This window comes from Protopterus annectens, chromosome 1.part1 (assembly GCF_019279795.1).
Source record: "Protopterus annectens isolate FY-2018-M chromosome 1.part1, PAN1.0, whole genome shotgun sequence".
NCBI lineage: Eukaryota > Metazoa > Chordata > Ceratodontiformes > Protopteridae > Protopterus > Protopterus annectens.
In genome coordinates this window covers 1,018,983,355-1,019,003,163 of record NC_056726.1, presented here as the reverse complement: position 1 = coordinate 1,019,003,163, position 19,809 = coordinate 1,018,983,355, and the positions used below count along the sequence as shown (strand labels likewise).

At 40.4% G+C, this 19,809-nt stretch overlaps 1 non-coding gene across 1 annotated transcript; it reads left to right on the top strand.

Moving 5' to 3' along the window:
• The first annotated feature begins 8,344 nt into the window (after positions 1 to 8,344).
• Positions 8,345 to 8,457, top strand: TRNAL-CAA. The gene is made up of 2 exons: positions 8,345 to 8,382; positions 8,412 to 8,457. It is a non-coding gene; the product is annotated as a tRNA-Leu (tRNA).
• Positions 8,458 to 19,809: the final 11,352 nt, after the last annotated feature.

Sequence of the window (19,809 nt, the reverse complement as noted above, 5' to 3'; positions counted from 1 at the left end):
GACAGACTAAAAGCCATCTTATCATACTCTGTTTCATGCAGACTGCTGCATTCTGATCTCTACCCGACATTCCATGTTACAAAAGATCCCACCCTCTGAAACTTCACTTTCTCCACAAAACTTGCAGCATTATTAATCTCAGATGAAAAACTTCAGCATTCATCAGTCCAAAACCAGGATCTGCTAGTATGATAATAGCTAACTTAGTGTATATGCATTCTACGGACAAGACTCACTTTGCATATCGGACACTGTAGCACCATGGTGCAGTTTAAATATACTATGATATATACTATTTATAATATGACTAATACACCACGATTCTACTACATTATTTAAGTTCATAGGTTGGTACGGTGGTGGTGCTGCGGTAGCATTGTCACCTCACAGTAAGACATTGTACAGTTCGATTCTCAGCTAGAGTGTCTTCTGTGTGGAGACATGCATGAATGGGCGTACCTTCGTTGAAGGTTGTACATCAGGGCTGGCAACTCGGCACATAAAATCTACTGTCAATCATTAGCAGATCGGAGTTCCGCTGTTATTTATATAAGTTGGCCAACAGTCTACTGATACATGTACATTGTAATAGCTCATAGGTTCATAGGTTCATACTAGGCTATCTGCCCTAGGGCATTTATAAGCCTAGACAGAATGTGTTTGGCTTTCGCCACCCATTTTAAATTAATTTTTCTGTGCCCTTTTTCGAGGTTAGTATACTCTGCCTCTATCTAACAGTGACACAGAAGTGATACCCGGGGTAAACCTACAATCTCCCATCCACTCATCAAGATTCCTCTTGAAGAGAGTCAATGAGGGACTCTGCCTAACCTGGACTGGGATTTTATTCCAGAGTGAAGGGAGCCTCTGGGTTATAAATCTGTCCCTCCAGCATGTCCTATTTATTTCAGTGCTGATGTTCAAGTCTCTCAAGTGCGTAGCTCGATGGGATTTGGATTTTCTGAGGTGCAGCAATGTCCATTAATTCCGGGTTGGACATGGCTTTATACTTCATGCACAGATCGCCTATCAGCAGGCGGTATGCCACTGAGTAGAGCTGGAGTTTCTTTAACTGGGCAGCATATGGCATCTGTTTGAGCCCTTTGATCTTGGTGAGTTACTTTTGGGGTCTTTCCAGTTGCTGCAGGTGTCTGGTAAGGTAAATCCCAAAAGGTGCATTGTACTCAATTATGGGCCTGATGAGGGATGAGTAAAGAGGCACAATGACCTCCCCTGATCTAGATGTGAATCCCTTCATGATTAGGTGGGCTATATAAAATGTTTTTCTAACCACTTTGGCCACATGGTTGTCAAATGAGAGATTGCTATCAACTTGGGTACCCAGGTCCCTAATTACTTCTTCCGTACTTAATGGATTACCACCTATGTGGTAATGTGTGGACACTTTGTTTTTGCCAAAGGGATGACTATACATTTTTTTGGAGTTTAGCTTGAGGCCATGGCTCTGGCACCAGTTGTCTGTTTCTATGAGGCCCTTTTGTAGGATGCTTGTGTCAGCTGGAGAGTCGATTATGGCACCCAGTTTGCAGTCATTTGCGAACTTGGTCAGCCACAGTCCTTCTGTATTAGCCTGCACCTCCGAGAAATATATACCGAACAAGAGAGGTCCCAGGACTGAGCCTTGTGGGACGCCACTTCTAACTGGTTTGGAGTCTGACATGGCTCCAGCAATTCTAACCATGTGGGTTCTGTCCTTGAGCCAGTTTGCAACCCATCTAGTGACATAGGGGTTTATATTTAAGCTGGTGAGCTTATCTATAATGCCCAAGTGGGGTATTGTATCGAAGACTTTTGCAAGGCCCAGGTAGGCTGTGTGGACCACCTTCCCCTCGTCAATGGCCTTGGTGACTGTTTCAAAGGAATCTACCAGGTTTAAGAGGCAGGATCTGCCCTTAACAAAGCCAAACTGGGTAGGATCCAGTGTCTGTAGGTCCCCAATATCTTTATTTATGAAGTCCATGATGATCCTTTCTATAGCTTTGCAGACCAAGCTAGTCATGCTTATGGGGCGATAGTTTCCAGGATCCATTGAGGCACCACCTTTGTGGAGAGGGACCACTGTTGCTGTATGCCACTCTTTAGGTACATATCCTGTAGTAAGGCTGAGGTTGAACAGTAGTTTCATGTTTGGGTTTAGTTCTTCTTGGAGTTCATGTAGGACACAGCCCGGAACACCATCTGGTCCCATTGATGCTGTATTTTTTGCTTTGGAGAGGGTGGCTCTTACCTGAGCATCTGAGATGTCAGGGTGGCAGCACTCTGCTGGGATAGATATTTGCCCTTTTGGTGGGGAAGGGGGGGGGTTTGTGCTGAACCTGTCAGCTAGGGTGTTGGCATTGTCTGTGGGTTCTGTGTATTTTTTGTCATTTTGGACTAATTCTGAGCATATCTGGGAATTCCCACCCAGGTTCCTAACATAACTAAAGAAAGCCTTGTGATTATCCTTAGTGTCCTGTGCAATTTTTCTCTCGAAGCTGGCCTTAGATGTACTGCATATGTATAATCTGTGCATAGTTGTAATGTCCATGTCTTTAATGTATGCAGTATAAATGTATTGTACTCTAGCAAATGCATAAATGGCAGACAGCACTTTGCCTGTGTTGTTGCTTTGTATACACATAGTGATGCTGGGAATTGTGTATTTTTGTTCATTACGTCATCCTTAGTAACATCAACCTTTGACTACATTCATTCTAATTCTGTGTTAGTCAGTATGCTGCTGTTTTAAATATTTGGCTGTCAGTGAAATTATTGTCAGTATAATATACATTTGACAATTTGGCAGGGCGTCATATGCCTATACATGTGTGTGTGTGTGTGTGTATATATATATATATATATATATATATATATATATATATATATATATATATATATAAAACACAATATCATTTTGAGTGCTGTAAAAGTGTACTGTCTTTAAGTACATTAGAGATGAAATTGATTTGTATTAGCATGTAAGTTGTTACAGTTGACATAATGGCTAAGGTCTTCACCTGCAAGGTACAAGGTTTGAGCCTGACCTCCTGCCAATGCCTGTACTGAGTTTGCATGTTCTCCATGTGCCTCTATTTGGTTCCTCCTACATCCTAGCAACATGCTGAGTGTCTCCACCTCAAACTCACCCAATAATGGAGTTGTGAGTAGAAACATAGACCTTAGATAATACCTTTGAGTTGTGTAGACCAACTGCTTTGGGCATCAGCTGTGATGCAGACTATTATCAAGATAAGAGAACATGGGTCACAGACTGTCACCATGGCAGGGATAGTCATTTGATGGTGCAAATAAATGGCTGTTGGTGATCTGGTTGCACTGACTAATGTCACCAAAAATGGGAATGGGTATGTGTAGGTAATAAGTGGGTTGATGATCAGGCCTATTCAGACCTACTCTAGTGACCCATGTTAACAGCAGGGCAGTCTATATGCCCCTATTTGCCAGGGTATGCTTGCTATAAAGACCATCAGCCTTGGTCAATAAGCTACTGGCCAATTGGTGTCCAGTTGCAAAGCTTGGGTTATTTGGGATAGCTCTACTATGCAAAAGCCAGATGTAAAATCAATCAACCTGCCAAACAGGCAGGACTGCAAGACTCAGTATAGGTTCACTGACAGGACACAGCTAGGAAGTGGATGACATGATGATAAGAAGGAAGCTGGACATACTCTGTAACCTGGAGACAAAATGGAAGGGCAGTGCAGCAAAGCTACTTGACTTGGGATCCAAAGTCTACTACGTGGTAGGAAGACAGACTAGAAATATTGTGGGAATTGTGGAAAGGGCGAGCCTCCAGTAGACCATGAGGGATGTTATCAGAATTAGTGACAAACTCATGACAGTAAGATCCCAGTGTAAGAGTGGGCAGTATTCTTAATCTCAGCCTATGCCCCACAGCAGGGTTTTGACAACAAGGAAAAAGTGTACTGAAGCAGCAGTTTCAGGATCTACTAGGTAAAGCAACACAACATGATTTGGTGTTGATAGGGAGGGCCTCCGGAATACATATATCAAGGCAGGCAGAACAGTAGATAAGGCCTGACCAAGTCCAAATGGGTAGGGCAACAGGAATAAAGGAGAGGCCTTTCTAGACCTCTGTCTGGCAAATAGCTTGATAGTAGCCAACACATGCTTCAGCAAGATGGACAGTAACATCACAAACAAGAGTGGCCAACATGAAACTCAGGTAGATTTCCTCCTAGTAAGAAAAGGGCACTGGGGTAGAATCAGTGACTACAAAGTCATTCCCAGTGAAACAGTTGACCCACAGCATAAACCACTAGCTGTTACAATCAGCTGCAAGCAGTGGTCAGAGAAGGCTCAAACCTCAAAACAGACCAGGATGAAGACCTGGAAACTGACTGGAGAGAAAATGCAATAGTTCAAGGAATTACTCCGGGCTCTAACACATCAAGAAGAGGAGGAAATAGTTGGAGTTGAAGAAGAATGGCAGTGCATCAAAACACCATGTTTGAGAAGTACAGATAAGATATGTGGCCGAGCTAGATATGGAAATAAATTGCATAAGAAAAGCTGGTGGTGGAATGCAGAAGTCCAGAAAGTCATCAAAACAAAGAAGGAGTGCAGGAAAAAGTGGGAGATAGAAAAGGTGGACTATGCTAGGAAGGAATACTGGCTGGCTAACACAGAAGCTAATAAAGGAGTTGCAATAGCAAAGAACAGGGCATTGGAAGCACTCTATCAGCTTATGGAAAGTGACTGAGCTGGTGGCACAAAGAACCTCTATCAGGCTGCAAGGCAGAGATAAAAAAACATGTATCCATGAATTACCACATAGGTGACAGTACACTAAACACTGAAAATGTGCTAAGACACTTAGGGAAACAGGTGGACAGTGGTCTCACCTTCAATAACCACATCACCAAAAAAGGAGGTCATTGTCCTACTGTACTCATCCCTAATTAGACCCATTATAGAATACAATGCCCCATTTGGTATGTACCTCTCAAGACATCTGCAACAACTTGAAAGGCCGCAGAAATACCTCACTAAAAGGATCACAGGTCTAAAGCAGATGCCTTATGCTGACCACCTTAATAAACTCCAGTTATACTCTGTCGCATATCGTCTACTCCGAGGTGATCTCTGCTTAACATATAAGGCCATGTCAAACCCAGAGCTGTTGGACATGCTACACTTAAAGAAATCCCAATCCCTCATTGCCACATGCTCCAGGGATCTAAACCTTGTCATCACAATAAACAAAACATGCTGGAGGGATAGGTTCCTGACCCAGAGACTCCCCAGACTCTGGAATAGACTGCACATACATGTCAAGCAGAGCACCTCTTTGGCCCTCTTCAAAAGGAACCTTGATGACTGGATGGGAGAAAGGAAATTCACCCCAGGGATCATGTCAGCCATCCTGCTAGACAGGGGTCCAGGGAAGTAAATAGTGTGAGAAGAAACAGCCAGGGAATTGTTATGGCTAGGCTTGTATAGGCCCTAGGGTCAATAGCCTAGTACCAACCTATGAACCTATAAAGAAGAAAGTCAGGAACCCTTCTTAAGGGATGCCAGCAACAACCTGCTTCCTAGTCCAGAGGACATCAAAGGCAGGTAGAAGAAATGCTTCCAGCAGTTTCTGAATGATGAAAACCCCATAGAAGCCGTACTGCCACAGATACTGCCTGTGATGAGAGAAGAAAAGGAGCCTACCCTAGAAGAGATAAGAACAGCACCAAGGAAAATGAAGTCAGGGAAAGCAGCAGGCTCAGATGAGGTCACAGCAGATATGATAAAGATACTGGGTGTGATAAGGGCGAAATGGCTCCTGAGAGTAGTGATGTGGAGAGAAAGGCATATAGGTTCATGAGTTCATAGGTGTGTACTAGGCTAATGGCCGTGGAGCCTTTACAAGCCTAGCCCATTGGATTACCCTGGCATTGTGCCACCCAACCTTAGTTCCCAGTGCATCTGTTGAGTAGAGCCATTGCAGTAATCCCCAGGGTGAATTTTCTATTTCCCATCCACTCATCAAGATCTCTCTTGAAGAGGGCCAGTGAGGTGCTCTGTCTTGACATGTATGGGGAGTCTATTCCATAGTATGGGCACTCTATGGGTTATGAAACTGTCCCTCCAGCACGTTCTGTTGATTGTGGTAATGAGGTTGAGGTCTCTGGAGTGTGTGGTGAGGAGGGATTGGGATTTCTTTAGATGTAGCATTTCTAACAGAGCTGGGTCAGACATGGCTTTGTAAGTCAAGCAGAGATTGCATCTAAGAAGGCAATATGAGACAGAGAATAGTTTACGTTTTTTGGGATTTTGCAATGGTATTTATGAAGGATATAAAAGCAGTAGCAGTACTGTGTTTTTAGCAAAAGTCACGCTGAGATGGGGAAAGAAGAGTTGCTTAGAGGAGGTGATCAAGAAATTGTGAAAGCATATTTTCAACATTTTTAACAGGGGAGATAAGATGGCAATTGGTCTGAAATTAGACTGATCAGTTGCATTACCCCCTTTATGATGGGATATAACAGATTTTTCCAGTGCCTTCTGTGTGGAGTCTGCATGTCCTCCCCACGGTCGAGTGGCATTCGAAAGACATGCGTAGAATGGGAGTGCCTTCGCTGAAGGTTGGGCATTGAGCTTGTACCTTGGCACCCATAAAAAATCTACTGCCAATCATTAGCAGACCGGAGTTCCACTGTGGTGACCCCTAACCAGGAAAAAGCCGACAGAAGAAGAAGAAGAAGATTAAGCACAGTGTTTTCCTGAATGGATCTATTGATTAATATGGAAATGGGAAAGTTATGAAGTCAGCAGCTATTTTTAGGAATTGTGGAGTTAAGTTGTCAACTGATGGAGAACGAGTTTTAAGTTTAGAGAGAAGGGACTTGATATATGTTGTGGAAACAGTTTTGAGAGAACTGATGGTAGAATGGGTGGAAATAAGGGGTGCAGGGTTACAGATATTGTAATTTTTGGTCAGGGTATGGATAGAGTCAATGATGAAGGTATTAAGGAAAATAGCAGTCTCTTTGGGAGAGCTACTAGGACAGGGGTTGGGGAAGAGGGGCATCCAGCACAGTAAACTAAACTTTAAAATGGGCACAGTAAACTCAAATCATGGGGTGGCATAAGCCAAACACAATCGGGCTAGGCTTATAAATGCCCCAGGGCAGATAGCCTAGTATGAATCTATGAACCCTTGAATAGCTTGTTTACAGATTGCCAGAATTTTGGGGGGTTAGAGTGTGGATTATCAAGTGGTTTATGGAAAAGTTTTGTTTTTCAAGGGTAACCTTTTTTTTGGTTAAGTTACGGAGCTCTCTGTAGGTTTGAAGATCAGTGAAGGATTTTAATTTCTTTCATTCTTTCATTTTTTCCATACATTATCTCTCTTATTCATTATTTTGCTGCATTTAAAATAATATCTGCATTTAAAGTTTGTGTCTGAGTGTAGCATTTACTACATTAAAATTTTTGGGCAGGCAGGAGGCACTTATGTCACTTTGGATGTCCAGCTCTAATTATGCTGGGCTAGCGTGAGTAAGCAATTGTGAATTAGTTTTGTAATTCCAAACTATTATACTAACAGTTTGCCAAAAACTAACCAGCTAATCATTAGTTTTTTCTCTTCGGAAAGACAGATAGCTCCTGTAGTACTGAAATCCAACTCCCGTAGGCACTACTGCCTCTTCAGCCCGCATTAGAAGCTCCTGGAACCATGGATTTGTGCTGTCCAACAGCTTCTGTAGCCAGCTGGGTTGAAATGAGCATCCTGATACAATATACTAATTGTCTCATATATACTGACACCCACTTACTCTTTAAACAGGTAGACACACTATGTGAGAGGGGTAGTTATATAAAGTTTTGGGGGCAAAGCTCTCACACAAAGCCGCTATAAATAAGATAAAGGTTGTCAGTACCAGACAACACCCCATTAAACCAATCACATATAGTTCAGACCAAACACACAGACCCCCATATGCTGAGGTCCTTAAAAAGTAACTTATCTAAACCACAAAGGCCACCTAAAAGTAATCTATGAAAAAAAAAAAACCTCAGCAACCTCACAAGCAGACAAGACAGGTCCTTCAAAGAAACATACATCTTAGAGTAACAGTGACTCAGTTCAAAAGTCTGTGAGGCAAGCCTCCATACAATCTAGTATCCTAGTCATAGGTAACTCCACTGACAAGACATATTAATGCACATCACCAATCAGTGCAAAATTAAGTCATGAACCGTTGTCTGTCAGATGCCAGGATTCACCACATCATGCATGCACTCAAGTCTTGGCATCATAAGTACATATATGGCCCATTCATAGTACCCATGGGTTACATGACTTGCTGTCAGGATGGCCGAGTGGTCTAAGGCACCAGACTCAAAGTGAAATAATCCTTCCAGTGTAATGAGTATTCTGGTCTCCGAATGGCGGCGTGGGTTCAAATTCCACTTCTGACGGTACTTTGGGGAGCCACCACGGACCCCGGGAACTACAGCCCCATTAACCTGATGAGCCTGGTCTGCAAGGCCATGGAACTTATCATCATGGAACTTATAAACAAAGACATTGGTAATCTCCAAACTCTGGACCCCACCCAGTTCGGGTTTGTAAAGGGCAGATCATGTCTCCTAAACCTGACAGACTTCTTTGAAGTAGTCAACAAAGCCATAGACAAGGGTAAGGTGGTTCACACAGCCTATCTAGATCTTGCCAAATCTTTCGACACCATCCCCCACTCTGGAATTATAGATAAACTCACTAAACTAGGTATAAATCCCTATGTCACAAGATGGGTTGCCAACTGTCTCACTGGCAGAACCCACACTGTGAAAGTAGCAGACTCCAAATCTGACTTCAGACCAGTGACAAGTGGAGTACCACAGGGTCCAGTCCTGGGTCCTCTCCTGTTTGGTATCTACTTTTCTGAAGTACAGGCTAACACAGAAGGTCTTTGGCTAACAAAGTTCACAGATGACTGCAAACTAGGAGCCATAATCAAAACTCCTAACGATGTGGACATCCTACAAAAGGGCCTCACTAAGACAGATGCCTGGTGTCAAAGTCATGGCCTCAAGCTCAATGCCAAAAAGTGCATTGTCATCCCCTTTGGTAAAAAACCCTATACCCATGAACTACAACATAGGTGGTAGTATACTTAACACTGAAAGTGTGATAAGAGACATTGGGACACAGGTGGACAGTAGACTCTCCTTTGATAAGCACATCGCCACAGTAGTCAGGAAATCCTTCTACGTGGCACACCTCATCACAAAAGGTTTCTCATCCAGAAAAAAAGAGGTCATTGTTCCCCTCTACTCATCACTCATAAGACCCATTACAGAGTACAACGCCCCTTTTGGTATGTACCTCATAAGACATCTACAACAACTGTAAAGGCCTCAGAAATACCTCACAAAAAGGATTACCGGCGTCAAACAGATGCCCTACGCAGACAGTCTCAAAAAACTCCAGCTTTACTCCATCGCATATCGCCTACTCAGAGGTGATCTCTGCCTAACATACAAAGCTATGTCAAATCCAGAGCTGTTGGACATGCTCCACTTAAAGAAATCCCAGTCCCTCCAAGCTACACTCTCTAGGGACCTAAACCTTGTCACCACAATAAACAGAACATGCCGGAGGGATAGATTCCTGTCCCAGAGACTTCCCATACTCTGGAATAAACTACCTATCTATATCAAACAAAGCTCCTCATTAGCACTCTTCAAGAAAAATCTTGATGATTGGATGGGAAATAGGAAATTCACCCCGGGGATCACCTCTGTGGCTCTGCTCAAAAGTGGCAGAGGAAAATAATTTTCTTGGGTGGCAAAAGCCAGGGTACCTTTTTGGATGTGCTTGTATAGGCCCCAGGGCTGATAGCCTAGTACCTACCTATGAACCTATGGACTATATGAAGAGAGACACGATGCAGGTCTCAGAGTATGTGTTTCAGGTAGGTATAAACCTAGCTTACAGCAGGATTCCCAAAAGTGATGTTGCAATATGAACAAAAGGTTACAGACATCATCGACTGGCTTAGCTTTTGGTGTCACTATAAGGTAGTATAATATGCCTCGCCCTGGAAGGAGATGGTATAAAGTCCTAGCTGCCATGCCAGGCATACCCTGCACCTATTCCCACCTCAAGAGTTTTGTATATTGGCTACATCCTTATCACCCCATAGTGCCTTTCCAATATAACAGAACAGATTCTGGATAACATAAAGGTATTGCTGTTCAGTACTATGACCCTTAAAAATTCCCCCTCCGTATAGGAGCTCTTTATCCTGGAAAACATTGATATATGAATCTTCACAGAGATACGGAGTAAGAGAAGTGAGAGTACTTCATCAGTGCAGGGTTTCAGTGCCTACAACATATTCAGATCCACCACATTCAATGAAGGCACTAAAGACATTGATGTCTCGATATTGCAGAAAAAAAAATTCACAACTGGACTGGTTAGGCTAGATACTGACCTAGAACTCCTCCATGTCCAGCTTTCTATTAACAAAACCTCTTTCTGACTAACAAAACCCACAGCTAACTACATGATCTCCTTTGGAAAACATTCATAACAGCAAACATTTCAAACATCGAAGCACAAAACATCAACCAGAAAAACATTGACAGCACTGCAGCTAGTGTCTTTGCAGTGGGGCAAACACTTCCCATGTGGACGGCTGTCACCACCACCCACTGCAAGGTATATAAACCACCTCCAAGGTTACACAACAGAGGAAAATAGAAAAAAAAACAGTACCACAATGTTGTGCAACACACTACCGGCCTTTTAGTTCTGCTCAAAAAGCCAGAAGCATAGTGTCAGTGTTCTGTGTTTTGACCTTCTGTGCTAGATCATTTGTGCTTTGATACTGAAAGCATTTGCTATGAGTCCCACCTGTCCTCCTCAGTCCATACCTCCTACCTAACCAGTATGGGGTCCCTACGCATTAAGCCAAGCGTCATTCTCCTTAAAGGCTACAACCATTCTTCATTAACTGGAAGAGTTATATATCCTTAAACATGAATGCCCAGAAATTTCTGGACTTCATTAATATAAATTATCTGGACCAGGAAGTCTGATCCCAAAATAGGCCTAATAAAATCCTGGGCTTGAGCCTTACCAATATGGGACTGCATTACTCCCCATAAATTGTAACTACTTTGTTGGTTTAAGACCGAAGTCGGAACCAACTTCCATTACCATGGTATAGAGAGATTATGGCAAAGCTAATCTACTAAGACTGAGTGATGACCTGTCTAAATTCAAATGTCCCTTCCATATTAATGAACACATTGTTTATTCACAATCCTTTACCACCAAATGCTATGCATATGCAATTAGCTGCATAGATACATCTGTTTCCTTTAAAAAATACCATGTCAAATGTAAAAATAAACCCATGTGGTGGAACCCTAATATAAACAGGCTCTATAATAAAAGAGAAAAAGCTCACTACGTACAAACATATATATTAACTCTGAAGATGCCAATAAAGTTTGTGCTAAATTTAACATGGAACTCCAGACCCCGATCAATCAAAAAGACAGATACTAGGTAAAAACAGACACCCGGGTGAAGGATGACTGAAAATGTTCTTTACCTATGTTAAAAATGTAAGAAATAAAAGCCAACAGCACTGTGCAGAGGTAATAGTAAAGGATATCACATACTCACAACCAGAGACCACAGCTTATAAACTAGAGTAAAATGTAGCTCAAACTTCATCTCTCTCCCCTCCTCTCCTATATTCCCAAATTACATACCTGAATCTATTCTCCCTCAAATCTCTCAAGAACACATCCTCATGGTGCTATCTAAGGAAAAGACTGTACTACTTTTATGGAGGCAGGTAACATACCAGGCCGCCTCATGGTTAGTCTGAGACATGGCATGTCAGAGCCCAATACAGATTATTCATATCAGCCTCCACACTGCAGGGCTGCAAAATAGTTAAAGTGTTTACCTCACAGACACATTTTACAGGGTTTGATTCTCACCTCTGAAAATTAAATCGGGTAGGTTTAAAATGGCCCACAAGTGCAGCTAGCTTAGCACTTCCCTATGAACCTATGAAACAAACAGGGTTTGTGCCAGATGAATGGAGGACAACAACAGTTATCCCCTTGCAAAAAGGTGGGCATCAACAGACCTGGATAATTATATACCCATAAGGCTATGGGAAGGGTCATTATAGAAATAATAAACCGGGACAGCGGTAACCTACGAATTCTTGAAATAAGTCAGCTTGGATTCGTCAAGATAATATCCTGCTTATTTAACCTGGCTGACTTCTTTGAATAAGATTATTGAAGAAGTCCACACCTCTTAGCTGGACCTCGCACAGGTACAAAATCTATACTCAGGAATCACAGCTAAACTACCCTGATAAATGTTAATCCCCATGAAATTATTTGGATAACAAACTGGTTGACAGAGAGAAGCCAGAAAATGTGGGTGGGCTGCCCTACCTCCTGCAAAAAGCCTGTCACTACTGGTGTACTCCAGGGTTCTGTCCTTGGACCATTCCTCATTGGAATTTACTTCTCAGAGGTTGAAGCAAATATTAAGAGTTTATGGCTGACCAACCATGCAGATAACTGTAAACTTGGTGACATCATAAATTCCCCAAATGGACACCAAAGTTTACCAAAAGGGCCTTTCCCAATCAAATAGCTGGTGTCAAAATCATGGACTAAGCTAAATTTCAAGAAATTAATAATTGCATCCCTTGTAATTATCACATTGACAAAGAACCCTTGAAAACCCTTGAAAGTCGATCTAGTCAGGGATCTGGAAACCTATGTCAACAATGAAATGTCCCTTTATCTCCATCCATCCAATGTTGTAAGGAAGTCCTTTGTCATCTTCCAGCTTATATTTAAAGGTAAGTTGTCCAGCCAGGTCCAGGGATGTAACCATTCTACTGTACTTGGCTCTATTCCGATTACTGAATATAATGCCCCATTCTGTATGTACCAATCCAAAACCTTTTCGCAGCTGACTACAATGCTTTCTAAAAAGAAAAATCAACAACCTATATCACAAAAACTATGCACACAATCTCAAAGCCCTGTGTCTCCTCTTGGTATCACACAGACTACTAAAAGGCGACCTAGGCCTCGTGTATAGAACCTCAACATACCACATTGTGTCAGACATATTAAACATTCACAAGTCCAAGGGATCCCGATCTCTTTTGCAACATAAATAGAACAAGCTGGAGGGATAAGTACGCATTACAGAGAATACGTCTTCTATGGATCCATCTTCCACTCCACATAAAGCAAAGTACTTCTGATAGTCTATTCAAATGTAATTTGGAAGAATGGATAGGAAACCACAAGTTCACCTGTTAATTTATCATCCGTGCTCATCATGCATGGAGCAACAAGTAAATGTTTCAGCTTATCCCTGTTCTGCCCTCCGCTGGGTTATTCATAAGGAAAATATAAGGGTTAAAAACTGCTATGGGAACGTAAGGCTAGATCCTTACAGATCAACTGCCTAATATGTAACCTAGCAAACTGACACATCATAGATCAACTGCCTAGTGTATGTAACCTAGCAAACTGACGCATCATTTTCAAATCAGTATTGTGATCATAGACTTTCTAACATGCATGAATAAAAAAGTCCAAATCCCAGAGTATGAATGACAATTTCTTTCCATAGACACTAACTGTTCAGTACAGTGCAAAGCAATGACTGAGCAAAGTCAGTAATATAATTTAAAGTAATGCAAACTATTCCAAGTTACATTGTCTCTTATACTACTGCAGCACTTGGTTTCATCAATCAATTTGTCTTCAATTTTGGATAAATACCAGTTGCAATGAAAGTGTTCGTTAGGTCAGTTTTGCAAACAACAGACATGAAACAGACATCTTAACAGTGCGACCCCCAAAGTACTTAACTTAGCCAATCAATTATTCAGGCACTATTTACCATTAATTTTCATTAACATTTTTAAAGAAAGTGAACCGGACCTCATAGCCTACTATTGGCTAAGATCTCCTAAAGAAAAATGTACTTTGGAATTACAAAAGTTTTTTTTTATTTTATTTATTTTGACATTTGTTAACCTGGATAAGTCCGACTGGGCAGTGGCCCTTTTCATTGGAGGTCTGGAAAGAAAAGCTCCAGTTCACCAGAAATAATACAATAATAGGAAGTCAAAGTCAAAAACATGGTTATAAAGTTCGCAAAAAGTCAAAGTAAAGAAAAAAAACAAGGATATAAAGTTAACGTACAAAGTAAGTTATAAATAACATGTGCTAGCTGATTAAATATACAAAAATAATAATATGAAGATAAGCAATATGTATTCAGGACAAAGAATCATAAAAACAAAATTATTGAGACAGATGAACTAGATTCATGAATAGATCTATTAATTAGGGATGGAGACAGGGAGACAAATGCATTAGCAGTAAGTTTTAGGAATTCTGCAGGGAGAATGTCTGCATAGGGACAGCAGGGCTTGAGTTTGGTTAGCAGAGAGTTAATGTAGGTGGTAGGGATAGATTTGAAAGAAAAAGTAGGTTTGCTGTCAGGAGGTGGAGGAGGAACTATAGGTTTAGGGTTGTGGATGTTTTGGATTAATTTGTTAATAGAGTCTATTAAGTAGGAGTTGAATGTTGTGGAAGTTTCAGAAGGAGAGTGGTTTGGGCAAGGGTTAGATATACTAGGAGAACCTGGGCTAAGGATGTTGTTAATTGTGTTCCAGAAGCGTTTAGGATTATTTTTATGGTTTATTTGTGGTTTTAGGTAGTAGTTTTTGTTTTTGTCTTCACTGACTTACATTTTTGTGAGGTTATGAAGTTGTTTGTAGGTTTGTAAGGTGATTGGGGGATTTAGATTTCATCCAATTTTTCCATGCAGTATCCCTTGGGCATAAGGGCTCCCATTTGTCATGAATAGTAAACCCTATCATACCTCTCAACCCCTAAACACTAGATATCTGGAAAAATGAACATAATAGGGTGGGGGTGGGGCAAAGGGCCAAAAATCAGAGACAAATTGTGCTATAATATTAGGCTTTGCAATGGCATTCATTTTCTGAAGGATCTGAAGTTTGAAATTCAAATGTATATCATTATTTAATGGCTGCAGTCCTCGATGATTTATCAGAAAACCATAATTTTGAGATAAACAGACTCAAAATGTGAAGCAACAATCTGGGTGATCTGCAAAAATCTGAGAAAATCTGGGAAGTGGAGTGGTATAAGCCCTACCACAGGCAGCTAAACTCTCCCATTTCTCATTCAGAGACAGGCTCACTACACTGACACTCTGTAGATGGAAGAATCACCATGATGTGTTGTCTCTCTAGCTACACTGTAGCAAAATGAGCCATTCTGAGAGAAGCAGCTGATGCTAATTAGACTTATGCTCTCGCCCAGAAATATGCAAATAAGGGATTCTGGGAATTGTTTCTCTTACCACGGCCAGCTGTATTAACTAACATGGATAAAAGACAATGCAGACCATGTTTCAGGGAAAAAAAATAGTTAAGAGGTAGTGGGGTATTTGTGTGTGTGTGTGTGTGTGTGTGTGTGTGTGTGTGTGTGTGTGTGTGTGTGTGTGTGTGTGTAGTATAAATGTATACATGTGTGTGGGAGAGTAAATGAGGAGTTTCACTGACAACACATGCATGGACCTGCACTGGTAATTACCACTGAAGTGCTTTTAGCACTGGCAGTAATTACAGGCAGTTCATAGACATGCAAATTAACTAGTGATAAGGTATTCCTCGTTGCAGCTAAACATGTATCAAATTTCTAAGGTTGTGGAAACTGATCTAATTGTGGTAGGCACTTTACAAAGTCATGGTACAACTTGTTTTTAATTTCCAGAATAGTACATAGTCACAAAGAAAATAAAATTATATGGAAAATGAATAATACACTTTGAAAATATAATTTAATCTAACATTAAAAGATAAGAATTAAAACAGCATGTATACGATGGGGTATTCACAGATATCTTTGTTGAATTTGTCTTACAGAAACAGCCAAATGCAGGAAATGCTGATGCTGCCATCACTTATGCATCACTCAGTTTGGAATCAACAGCTAAGCGTAAAGTCAGAGATGATGCACAGAATGATCCATCTGTGTTGTATGCTTCAGTCATGCTGAACAAATAGTGAATGTCCTACTGATGTCTCATTTATTTATAATGTCGCAATATTAGGCTGAATGATTGTATTTCTGATGTTACTTTATTTTTTTCTGTACTCTCATTGATGTTTGTAACTCATTGGTGAAGTTCTGAATCCTTACTGAAGATGGGATGATGCTGCCAGCTCTGTGATATGTCCTGCAAACTGTAGGGACTGCTTGCAGGCTAGAAGAGGCTATATATATATATATATATATATATATATATATATATATATATATGATATTTTTATGCAAACATTCTTTACAATTGTATGTTTTGGTTGTTGGCAGAATCAGATATGTATTATTTAATGTACTAATTCAGACTGTCCTGATATCAGATTACTAAGTGCCAATTGAGTCACCGCAAGTAGTTCACTGGGCACTTTGGACTTTAATCCATGCCATGCAGGCTTTGGCCTGTTTTGCTGTGTATCAGTATAAATGAAGATGTAGTCATGCACCGTGGATTACTTTACAGTATGGTACAGGGAAGCAAACATATACTGTACATTAAATTAATTGGAATATCGTGGAAGGGATCTACACTCTGTGACAGCATTGTAAAATACACTGTTAGCTTAGGACAAGGCTTAAGAAAACAGCACTGGACAAGGACATTTCTGAATCTAAAAAGGAATGCCCACATAAATTTTATGAAGGCAAAGACATCAGATACTATAAAAGATATGCGTTTCTACTGGAAGTTAAGCCTTTGTAACTCATCCAGGGTTGCCTTAATTGACAGCTGTCCTTTCCTAAACAACACCAAATGTAAGTTATAAACACAAAGAAAATGTCAAAAATCCAAGTACTTTGGCTACCAAAAAGCTGCCTGAATTTGTAGCAGATGATTCCTCATTTCACTGCCTGTGTTTTCCTTTTTACAATAGAATATCCACTGCATGCTAAATACTTTGCATTTTACCAAAGTCCATTCATCCAGCCACAACCCCTTTTTTCCCTTGGGGTCAGAGTGTCACTTCAGCAGTGACAATCATCTATAGCCAAGATTTACACCACCGCAGTAGTTCTTACACACCACACACTCACACCTATGGCCAGTTTGGAGTGTCCAATCTGCCTACTGTAAACCAGAGCACCCGAAGAAAACTCGTACAGCACAGGGAAGTACATGCAGACTCCAGACAGAAGGCACACCACCTGAGAATCAAACCAGGGAACCCCTTGCTGTGAGGCAAAACATTGTGTCTTTAACTGCTGATTTAATAATAGAATATGTGTGGGGGGATCAAACGATTTGACTTCTCAAAGAATATATTTTATCTTTCTAATGTTGCTTCTTTTTTCATAGTTTGCAACACAGACTGGTTTAGCGAACAATTTAACTATTGCCTGAGCACATTGCCTACATGTACTTCAGCATTAAGCCTGTTGTGTTTATCCAATTAGTAATTCTTGCACTAAAGTCTTTTCTGCTGTTCTTCACTAGAGCATAAAGGTACTTAACGTTTTGTGAATTTTCTTTTGTAGGCTATACTGCACTGTAATAATGTAACACTGAGGTTAACCATCTGTTGCTATTGATACTTCAGCTTATGTGATATTTTATATTAGTCTATTATTTGTTTGCTAACCGCTCTTGACCTAGTGACCTAAGTCATATATCAAAATGGTCTTCAGACCAGTTCACTTACCTGATTAACAAAGTATAAATAAATAAATAAATATGCAAGGTGTATGCAATATCTTCCTCAGAGTAAGTATACAAACAAAAGGTATTTTTAAAATATGAAGATTTATAAAGCATACCAGCTATATATTAGACTAATGAAACAGGCTGTATATCAGAATTATGAAACATAGCAGTTTTTTTTCTGATATTTTTAAGACAAAGAAATATATGGTCAAAATATACATTGCCAGATACTGAATCTGAGCAGAAGAATGCACATGGATCTGATGTTTGGCCACAATATTGTTTTTTGTTTTGGTTTATTACACATTTTAATGAAGTTGTTACTGAATGTGGATGGAGAAAATGGAAAAAGCAAGAATCATGATGTTATTGATTTAAACTATTAAGTCATTGGGTTCTCATCAGACCATTTACAGCCATGACCCTAGCTATAACTGAAAGTACCAAGGGTAAGGGTAAATAAAAAAAATATTTCTATATAAATAGATACAAAAATCAACCAAGACAGAGTTTTCACTGCACAACATCTTTAACCTCCCATAAGGGAGACCCATAAGATACATGTAAATGACTCCTTAAGGACATTGTGTTTTATTTACAGAGAATTGTTTCTTTAGCTTTTTATTTTTTAAGTCTTTACAGCTATATTTAATGAAACTCCATGAGTTGGGGACATGAATGATTCAGCATGTTTAGCAATCACATTGACATAGCTTAAATAGAAACCATGGCACTATTTTTGAAACACAGGGTCTTAACAACCAGCTGATTTCCATAAAGATTAAGGTGCTGCAAAATATCCCAACTAACATCCAAACCAAAAGTCAAAAATATCACACAGACAAACTATTCAGAAAAATATGCAAGAAAAATACAGGCAAGCTATTCTTTTCACTGTGTGATACCTTAAATCTACTGTAATGGAGGCCCATGGGATATATGCAAATTACCTCTTAATGACATCAAGTGTTTGAGTTACACGGCTTATGAATGTTCATGACTTTTTACTTTTAGTCTCTGTGGTTAAATTCAAGCCAATAAAGCCAAACCCCCACCAGCTGTGGCCAATCATGTTTCAGTCTTTTTATTGAACTTGTCAGCACAGCATAAGTGGTTACACTGTACTTCAGAAACACAGTCTTTAAACCCAGCTGATGCCCATAACCATCAAGGTGTCTGCAAAATACTTCAATTAGCATCTAAACCAAAAAGTGAAAAAGTCGCACAGACAAATCATTCAGTAAAAACTGCAAGAAAGAACAGCCACACTAGAGTTTTCACTGTGTGACACACAGGACTGATAAGCCAGTCTCCCAAATGTTGTGTTCAGAAGCATAAATGCTACATTGCTATAATACCGCATTCATCACAAGCTAGTACTTTAACGCAATCACTGTCCTACTTCATTCATATTGTACTAGATGACTGAGATAAGTGTAAGACATCTCCTGCATTTGTGGGGAATAAGCGAAACACCACCTTAAAATAATACGTGCCATCATCACGAGGCATGAGCTGTGTATTGGGGTAAATGGGACCCACACCCAGTTAATATTGTTATGTTTTCTGCTACTTGTGAGTATAAATTAGGTAAGTCATATAGGACAATCTGTGCTAAATGTCTTTCAGAATATTTTATTGTATGTTACAGAAAACAGTGTGTGTAAAAAATGGTTCATGGGTTTATAAGTACTTACTAGGCTACTGATCTCTGATGACCTTTAGAACCTAGCTATACATAGGTTCATAGGTTCATACTAGGCTATCTGCCCTAGGGCATTTATAAGCCTAGCCAGAGTGTGTTTGGCTTTCGCCACCTATTTTAAATGAATTTTGCTAAGCCCTTTTTCGAGGTTAGTATACTGTGCCTCTGTCTAACAGTGACACAGAAGTGATACCCGTGGTAAACCTATGATCTCCCATCCACTCATCAAGATTCCTCTTGAAGAGAGTCAATGAGGGACTCCCATGAAGTT